This window comes from Hyla sarda, chromosome 4 (assembly GCF_029499605.1).
Source record: "Hyla sarda isolate aHylSar1 chromosome 4, aHylSar1.hap1, whole genome shotgun sequence".
NCBI classification, from domain to species: Eukaryota; Metazoa; Chordata; class Amphibia; order Anura; family Hylidae; genus Hyla; species Hyla sarda.
Window position 1 is genome coordinate 293,392,762 of NC_079192.1, and position 9,576 is coordinate 293,402,337.

Here is a 9,576-nt window from a genome sequence, read left to right on the forward strand (position 1 = left end):
CTTAAGGGGTTAAATTTCTTTTTTGTCCCATCCACACTGCTCTCTGCTGACACCTCTGTCCATGACAGGAACTGTCCAGAGCAGGATAGGTTTGCTATGGGGATTTTCTCCTGCCCTGGACAGTTCCTGATACAGGCATCAGGTGTCAGCAGAGAGCACTGTGGACAAGACAAAAAGAAATTTATAAAAAAAAATAATTTCCTCTGTAGTATATAGCTGCTAATAAGTATTGGAAGGGTAAAGATTTTTTTAATAGAAGTAATTTACAAATCTGTTTAACTTTCTGGGACCAGTTGATTAAAAAATATATATATATGTTTTCCACCAGAGTACCCCTTTAACAGGGCTCCTTTCTCCCCACTCCTGGAACTGTCCACAGCTTATAACTGAGCATAGTCCATATGCAGCTTATGTAGCACCAGACCCAGTGTGACACGAGGTGTGGACAGCACCAGGACACTGCGATGAGCTTATCTCCAGCCGCAATGATGTCCCACCTCGGTCGGTAATAGGCTGAGCGCATGTCATATGAGGAGCCTTGGCCTGTTATATGACACTGCGCTCATTGTATCACTGGTCAAGGCGGGAAATCGCTGCGCCCGGCAATAAGTTCATCGCAGTGTTTGGATCTGTGCACAGGAAGCAGAAAGAAGGCCGGAACGGAGGACAGAAAAGCTATATCAGTGCACCGGGGGAGCTGTGGATGGTGTGTTAAAGGGGATTAGTGTTTGATCACGGGGGGTCCAAACGCTGGGCCCCCCACAATCTCGTGCACGGGGCCACAGCTCTGCCACGCAGGGGGCGTGCCAGCCACGGCGTGATGTCATGGCTGACACGGCTTCTCCATGTAGTTCAATGGGAGAAGCGGGGAAGCAGCGTTTGTGCCTCCCCGCCTCTCCCATAGAACTGTATGTCGACCTTTCACTGAGTGCTAATGCTGGGGCCCCGTTAGGAGGGGGAGGCACGAGGCTCAGTAAAGGGGGGCCTGACTCACTCGCAAGCGGCGTCCCACACGGCGTCGGTTGCCTAGCAACTCTACGGCTGGATCTTACTTACGGCCCTGGGTTGTCAGTGTGGCTGCCTGGGAGAGGCGCTTTGAACTCCGGCGTGGCGCGCTGCTACGTTCAGACGTGAGGTCACGTCACCAGGGTGACGTGACCTCACGTCCAAGCGCAGCAACCCACCATGTCGGAGTTCACTGTGCCACCGAGCAGTGCGCCCGCTGCCCTGCTCTCTCTCGTACAGGCCCTGCTTGTCCTCAGGTACAGATCCCTGCTTGTCCTCCATGTACAGAGCCCCGCTTGTTGTCAGTGTACAGAGCCCCGCTTGTTGTCAGTGTACAGAGCCCCGCTTGTTGTCAGTGTACAGAGCCCCGCTTGTTGTCAGTGTACAGAGCCTCGCTTGTTGTCAGTGTACAGAGCCTCATATACGTTAATAAGGATACAGTGTTATGCAGATGTGTACTTTATAACAATTTTATAGACAAATGATACTATTTACAGTCGCGCGGAATGTTTTCTTCTTCTTCTTCTTCTTCTTCCTAGGGGGGGGGGGTCATGACAGAAAATAATTGAGAAGCACTGCCCTAACAGGATTTTTTCAAGATTCCCTTAGTCTTTCACAGGTGATATAATTCTGGTCTGTGCATCAGGCATCTCTACAACTATATCACCTGATAACATGACCTGTTGGGGGTATTTAAAGGACAACTGCAGCCAAATTTAACTTATCCCCTATCCACAAGATAGGGGATAAGTGTTTGATCGCGGGGGGTCCGACCGCTGGGACCCCCCGCGATCTCCCTAACGGGGCGCCGGCATTAGCGCTGAGCTCTGAGCTCGACTGTTTACGCCCCGTCCACTCCCCGTCCCCATACAGTTCTATGGGGGAGGCATGAACGCTGCCTCTCCCATAGAGATGTATGGAGAGGGCATGTCGGCCGCAACGTCATGCTGCGGCCGGCATGCCCCCTGCAAGGGAGAGCCACGGGAGAGCCATGGTGCGGCCCCGTACAGGAGATCGCAGGGGGGGCCCAGCAGTCGGACCGCCCGCGATCAAACACTTATCCCCTATCCTGTGGATAGAGGATAAGTAAAATTTTGGCTGCAGTTGTCCTTTAAGGACCGTGCTTGGGTTACCACTGGTCTAGGGAGTTGCATATGGATCGGGTGTACCCTGTTTTTCACATTGAGCCCCTGCCCCTCAAAATTGCTGTGCACGTCCCTGTGTGTGTGTGTGTGTATATATATATATATATAAATATATATATATATAATATAGATGTGAATTTAACCAGAATTAGAGCTTTGCTTTTAATACATCCTATTTATATGATAAGAAACATAAGGTGCTGCTTAGGCTATGTTCACCTACATTCACATCAGCATTGTTCAAAACCATTAGGCTAAGTTTCTACTAGGTTTTTTTTCCTGCGTTTTTTGGTTTTAAAAAAACGCAAGAAAAAAACGCCAGTGCAATTTCCTGCGTCTGGCATTTTTTCTGGCGTTTTTTCATTCGTGTGGAAATTGCATTTTTGGCCCCTTTGGCGTTTTTCTTGGTACCCAAAATTTGTTGGGTACAAAAAAAAAAAAAGGATGCAGTAGTGATGGGAAAAAATGTATTTAACAGAATTTATATTTTTTTATAACAAAATTTTAATTAATTTTTATTAAGTGTGTGTGTTCCACTTTTTTTCTCTCTCTTTTTTAGGTAGTACTACTACTCCCAGCATGGAACACACTGTAACATGTTGGGAGTAGTAGTACCTGCAGGTAAGGAAATATCACAGCAGATGTCACTCTTGACACCCGCTGTGATCCTCCTGTATAATGTATAGATGCGGCCGGCCGCTCTTCTATGGTCCCCTGCACTGACGTATATATACACATATTCATATTTCCCACAGAGAGTTGTGATTGGCTGGAACCATCTGGCCAATGACAGCTCCCCACAGGAAATATGAATATGTGTATATATACGTCAGTGCAGGGGACCATAGAAGAGCGGACGGCCGCATCTATAAATTATACAGGAGAATCGCAACAGAACCCGGGCAATCTGTCAATTAGTACAGGTACTACTACTCCCATCATGGAACAGTGTGTGTTCCATGCTGGGAGTAGTAGTACCACCTTAAAAATAAAGAATAAAAAAAGTGAAAAACACCCACACACTACATTTCTATGGAAGAAAAACGCCACAATATCAAGGGGAAAAACGCCAGTGGCTCAACATGCTGTGATTTAGCAAAACTGCCAAGGAGCTGAAAAACGCCAAAAGGATTAAAAAAACGCCAAACTGAAAAACGCCAAGTGGAAAAAGAATTTTGCGATTTCTCATTGATTTACAGCCAACATCTAGCCGCAGCGTTTTTTGGTTGAAAAAATGGCATGCGGCAGAATTGGTATTTTTCTTGGCGTTTCCCCCCCCCCAAAAAAGTAGAAACTTAGCCTTATGATATGTCTGTTATTGACACATAACGGGGGTCACACATAATGTACAGTATATAAAACTAATGTTACAAGAAGTGAAATGGTAAAAGATTTAGTAAAACCTGCATATAAAATAACGGACTATTAACATCTGTTATCTGTTAAAACATCAGTTTATGTCTGTTAACGTGAGTTATTTTATAACCATTTCCATTCCATTTTTCTTCTAAGCATGCTATTAGCTATAACGTTTGAAATTATGGATAAAAATACCAGAGTATAACGAAGTTACTTGCATCACTATAGACTTTAATGTTACATCCTTTATTTCTGACGAAAAAAAATCCTGCATGCACGTCTTTTCTCTGCACAATAATAAAGCAAATTGAATGCAACTGACAATAACAGATTACAGGAGATTTAAAAAGAAAAAGCCCATTGACATGAATGGGATCCGTTACCTTCCTTTTAAATCTCCGTGGCTCATTTCTATAACGGAAATGAAAAATGCTGATGTGAACCCAGCCTTACACACATTTAGAAGCCATTCATTTAGTCAACTGAAGTGTTTCATGCAGTTTTATACACAGTGGGGAGAACAAGTATACACTGCTAGTTTTGCAGGTTTTCCTACTTACACAGCATATAGAGGTCTATAATTTTTATCATAGGTACTATTCAACTGCGAGAGAGAAAATCTAAAACAAAAATCAAAAAAATAACATTGTATGAATCTGCATTTTATTGCATGACAAGTATTTGCTACATCAGAAAAGCATATATACTTACCGTAATATTTGGTACATAAACCTTTGTTTGCAATTACAGAGATCATACTTTTCCTGTAGTTCTTGACCAGGTTTGCACATACTGCAGCAGGGATTTTGGCCCACTCCTCCATACAGACCTTCTCCAGATGCTTCAGGTTTCAGGGCTGTTGCTGGGCAATACAGACTTTCAGCTCCCTCCAAAGATTTTCTATTGGGTTTAGGTCTGGAGACTGGCTGGGCCACTCCAGGACCTCGAGATGCTTCTTACAGAGCCACTCTTTAGTTGTCCTGGCTGTGTGTTTCAGGTTGTTGTCATGCTGGTAGACCCAGCCATGACCCATCTTCAATGCTCTTATTGAGGGAAGGAGGTTCTTGGCCAAGATCTGGCCACATACATCCTCCCCTCAATACGGTGCAGTTGTCCTGTCCCCTTTGCAGAAAAGCAGCCCCAAATAATTATGTTTTTACCTCCATGCTTCATGGTTGGGATGGTGTTCTTGGGGTTGTACTCACCATTCTTCTTCCTCCAAACATGGTGAGTGGGGTTTAGACCAAAAAGGTCTATTTTTGTCTCATCAGAACACATGACCTTCTCTCATTCCTCCTCTGTATCATCCAGATGGTCATTGACAAACTTCAGACGGTCCTGGACATGCGGTGGCTTGAGCAGAGGGACTTTGCATGTGCTGCAGGATTTTAATCCATGACGGTGTAGTGTGCTACTAATGGTTTTCTTGTAGACTGGATCCAGCTCTCTTCCCATCCCAGCCTTGTGCAGATCTACAATTTTATCCCTGATGTCCTTACACAGCTCTCTGGTCTTGGCCATTGTGGAGAGGTTGGAATTTGTTGAACAGGTGCAGTTAATACGGGTAATGAGTGGAGAACAGGAGGGCTTCTTAAAGGGGTACTCTGGTGGAAACCTTTTTTTTTTTTTTTTTTATCAACTGGTGCCAGAAAGTTAAACAGATTTGTTACAGATTTTGGAACACAGAGCTCTCTGCTGACATCATGACCACAGTGCTCTCTGCTGACATCTCTGTCCATTTTAAGAACTGTCCAGAGTAGGAGAAAATCCTCATAGCTAACATATGCTGCTGGAAAGTTCCTAAAATGGACAGAGATGTCAGCAGAGAGCACTGTGGTCATGATGCCAGCAGAGAGCACTCTGTTCCAAAAAGAAAATAATTTCCTCTGTAGTATTCAACAGCTAATAAGTACTGGAAGGATTAAGATTTTTTAATAGAAGTAATTTACAAATCTGTGTAACTTTCTGGCACCAGTTGATCTAAAAAAAAAAAAAAGTTTTCCACTGGAGTACCCCTTTAACCCCTTCCCGACCTATGACATACCTATGACATACCTATACGTCATTAGTGGCAAGGTGTTCCCGACCCATGACATACAGGTACGTCATGAACATTTTTGCCACTACTCGCGGCATCCCGCAGCGCCCAGAAAGATGGTGGCTATCACTGATAGCCAGCCATCTTACCATCTGACCACGGGGGGTTTCATCCCCCACCCCCCCCCCCCCCCCAGCGATCGCTGCGATCAGCTAGTCAAATCTGACTAGCTGATAGCAGCGTTTCGCTATCAGGATACTTAGCAGCGCGGTGTGTGAGTCCGGATCACGGGGATCGGGACACACACCGCTCTGCTAAGTGTCCCTTACTCGTCCCCCGGCGTCTCTTACCCGGCCATGCGCTGTCCCGAGCGGTCCCGGCGCGAGCAGCGTCCTCCAGGCGGTCCCGGCGGTGGTGCGTCCCGGAGGTGAGTTTCCGGCAGCAGGGCGGCATCTTCATTGGCAGCAGTGAGATCGCCGTAAAGCGATCTCACCGCTGCCTCTGGGAGTTTCAAAACTGCAACTCCCAGCATGCCCAGACAGCCTTTGGCTTTCTGTGCATGCTGGGAGTTGCAGTTTTGCAACATCTGGAGGTCCACTGTTTGGAGACCACTGTATAATGGTCTCCAATCTGTGCTCTTCCAGATGTTGCAAAACTACAAATCTCAGCATGCTCAGTCTGTCCAGGCATGCTGGGAGTTGTAGTTCTGTAACATCTGGAAGACCACAGATTGGAGACCATCATACAGTGGTCTCCAAACTGTGGACCTCCAGATGTTGCAAAACTCAGCATACCAGACTGCCCAAGCATGCTGGAAGTTGTAGTTTGGCAACATCTGATCCTTCAGATATTGCCGAACTACAACTTCCAGCATGTCTGGGCATGCTGGGAGTTGTAGTTTTGCAACAACTGGAGGCACACTAGTTGGGAAACATTGTCCGTTTCCTACCTCAGTGCCTCCAGCTGTAGCAATTGTTGCAAAACTATAACTCCCAGCATGTACTGACAGACCATGCATGCTGGGAGTTGTAGTTTTGCAACAGCTGGAGGCACACTGGTTTGGAAACACTAAGTTTGGTTGCAAAACATTTGAAAGTTTATTACTTAACTTAGTGTTTCCAAACCAGTGTGCCTCCAGCTGTTGCAAAACTACAGCTCCCAGCATGCACGGACAGCCAAAGGGCATGCTCGGAGTTTGCAACAGCTGGATGTTTGCCCCCTCCCCCCCATGTCAATGTACAGGGTACACTCACATGGGCGGAGGTTTACAGTGAGTGCTGCAAGTTTGAGATGGCGCAAATTTTGTGCTACAGCTCAAACTCCCAGCGGCAAACTTGCTGTGAACCTCTGCCCATGTGACTGTACCCTAAAAACACTACACTACACTAACACTAACCTAAAATAAAAAGTAAAAAACACTACATATACACATACCCCTGCACAGCCCCCCTCCCCCCCAAAAAATTAAAAACGTCTGGTACGCTACTGTTTCCAAAACGGAGCCTCCGGCTGTTGCAAAACAACAACTCCCAGTATTGCCGGACAGCCATTGACTGTCCAGGCATGCTGGGAGTTTTGCAACAGCTGGAGGCACCCTGTTTGGGACTCATTGGCATAGAATACCCCTATGCAAATCCCTAATTTAGGCCTCAAATGCGTATGGTGCTCTCTCACTTTGGAGCCCTGTCGTATTTCAGGGCAACAGTTTTGGGACACACATATGGGGTATATCCGTACTCGGGAGAAATTGCCTTACAAATTTTGGGGGGCTTTTTCTTCTTTAACCCCTTATGAAAAGGTGAAGTTGGGGTCTACACCAGCATGTTAGTGTATAAAAATTTAATTTTTTACACTGACATGCTGGTGTTGCTCTATACTTTTCATTTTCACAAGAGGTAAAAGGGAAAAAAGACCCTCAAAATTTGTAATGCAATTTCTCCCGACTACGGAGATACCCCATATGTGGGCGCAAAGTGCTCTGGGGGCGCACAAGAAGGCCCAGAAGGGAGAGTGCACCATGTACATTTGAGGTAATTTGCACAGGGGTGGCTGATTGTTACAGCAGTTCTGACATAAACCCAAAACAATAAATATCCATATGTGACCCCATTTTGGAAACTACACCCCTCATGGAATTTAATAAGGGGGGCAGTGAGAATTTACACCCCACTGGTATATGACAGATTTTTGGAACAGTGGTCTGTGAAAATGAAAAATACAATTTTTCATTTGCACAGTCCACTGTTTCAAATATCTGTCAAACGCCAGTGGGGTGTAAATGCTCACTGCACCCCTTATTAAATTCTATGAGGGGTGTAGTTTCCAAAATGGGGTCACGTGTGTGGGGGTCCACTATTCTGGCACCATAGGGGCTTCCTAAATGGGACATGCCCCCCAAAAACCCTTTCAGAAAAACTCACTCTCCAAAATCCCATTGTCGCTCCTTCCCTTCTGAGCCCTCTACTGCGCCCGCCGAACACTTGACATACACATATGAGGTATTTCCTTACTCGAGAGAAATTGGGTTACAAATTTTAGGGTGATTTCCCTCCTTTTACCCCTTGTAAAAATAAAAAAATTAGGTCTACAAGAACATGCGAGTGTAAAAAATGAAGATTTAGAATTTTCTCCTTCACTTTGCTGCTATTCCTGTGAAACACCTAAAGGGTTAAAACACTTACACTTTGGGGGGGGGGGGGGGGGGGGTGCAGTTTTTATAATGGGATCATTTGTGGGGTATTTCTAATATGAAGACCCTTAAAATCCACTTCCAACCTGAACTGGGCCCTGAAAAAGTACGATTTTGAAAATCTTGAGAAAAATTGGAAAATTGCTGCGGAACTTTGAAGCCCTCTGATGTCTTCCAAAAGTAAAAACTTGTCAATTTTTTTATGCAAACATAAAGTAGACATATTGTATATGTTAATCAATATGTCATTTATTTGGAATATCCATTTTCCTTACAAGCAGATATTATCAAAGTTAGAAAAATTCAAAATTTTCATGAAATTTTTAGATTTTTTACCAAGAAAGGATGCAAATATCAGTGAAATTTTACCAATAACATAAAGTAGAATATGTCACGAAAAAACAATCTCGGAATCAGAATGATAAGTAAAAGCATTACAGAGTTATTAATGTTTAAAATAACAGTGGTCAGATTTTCAAAAAATGCCCAGGTCCTGAAGGTGAAAATGGGCTGGGTCATGAAGGGGTTAAAGAATAAATAATAGGTCTGTGAGAGCTGGAATTCTGACTGGTTGGTAGGTGATCAAATACTTATGTCATGCATTAAATGCAAATACATTTTAAAAAAAAATCATACAATGTGATTTTCTGGATTTTTGTTTTATATTCCGTCTCTCATAGTTTAAGAGTACCTATGATAAAAATTATAGACCTCTACATGCTTTGTAAGTAGGAAAACCTGCAAAATCAGCAGTGTATCAAATACTTGTTCTCCCCACTGTAGGAGTGGACAAATAATGTAATTATAATCAGGATATATTATATGTTGCAGAGTGTGCCTGAGATTCCACCAAAGCCTGGAGAACTGAAGACAGAACTGCTGGGATTAAAGTCAGAGAAAGCAAATAAACAGACAAGCTAGCAGTCATTTGTGACGCCTTTTAGTTATTTTATGTGTGTGGATACATCTAGTGAATTGTTTCAGTTGTACTGTATTAGAGGTGGGTACACCTCCATATTACAGGGGCCTGAACTGTGTCAAGTTCAGTAAGTTTCTACATATGGTATCTCACTATAGGCAGGGCTGGCATTGGGGGGGGGGCAACATAGGCAATTGCCCTGGGCCCCCACCACAGCTTAAGGTCTACAATCACATTACTCAATTTTGCCACGATTTGCGCAAAAATCTAGGCTGCACAGAGCCCATAGACAGCACAGCATGTACATTCTGTATGCCAGGACCTGTGATTACATCATCAGGAAGGTCCATGCAGAAAATGTGTGTGTGTGTCGGTCGGTCTATACAATAGACATAAAAAAGGGTAATAGGGAAAACATGGG

The 9,576-nt window shown here is 44.4% G+C and overlaps 1 long non-coding RNA gene across 1 annotated transcript; it reads left to right on the plus strand.

The window, feature by feature from the left end:
• Positions 1–636: 636 nt before the first annotated feature.
• On the plus strand, positions 637–9,163 carry LOC130369364 (uncharacterized). Its single transcript, XR_008892730.1, has 2 exons — positions 637–706; positions 9,068–9,163. It is a non-coding gene; the product is annotated as an uncharacterized LOC130369364 (long non-coding RNA).
• Positions 9,164–9,576: the final 413 nt, after the last annotated feature.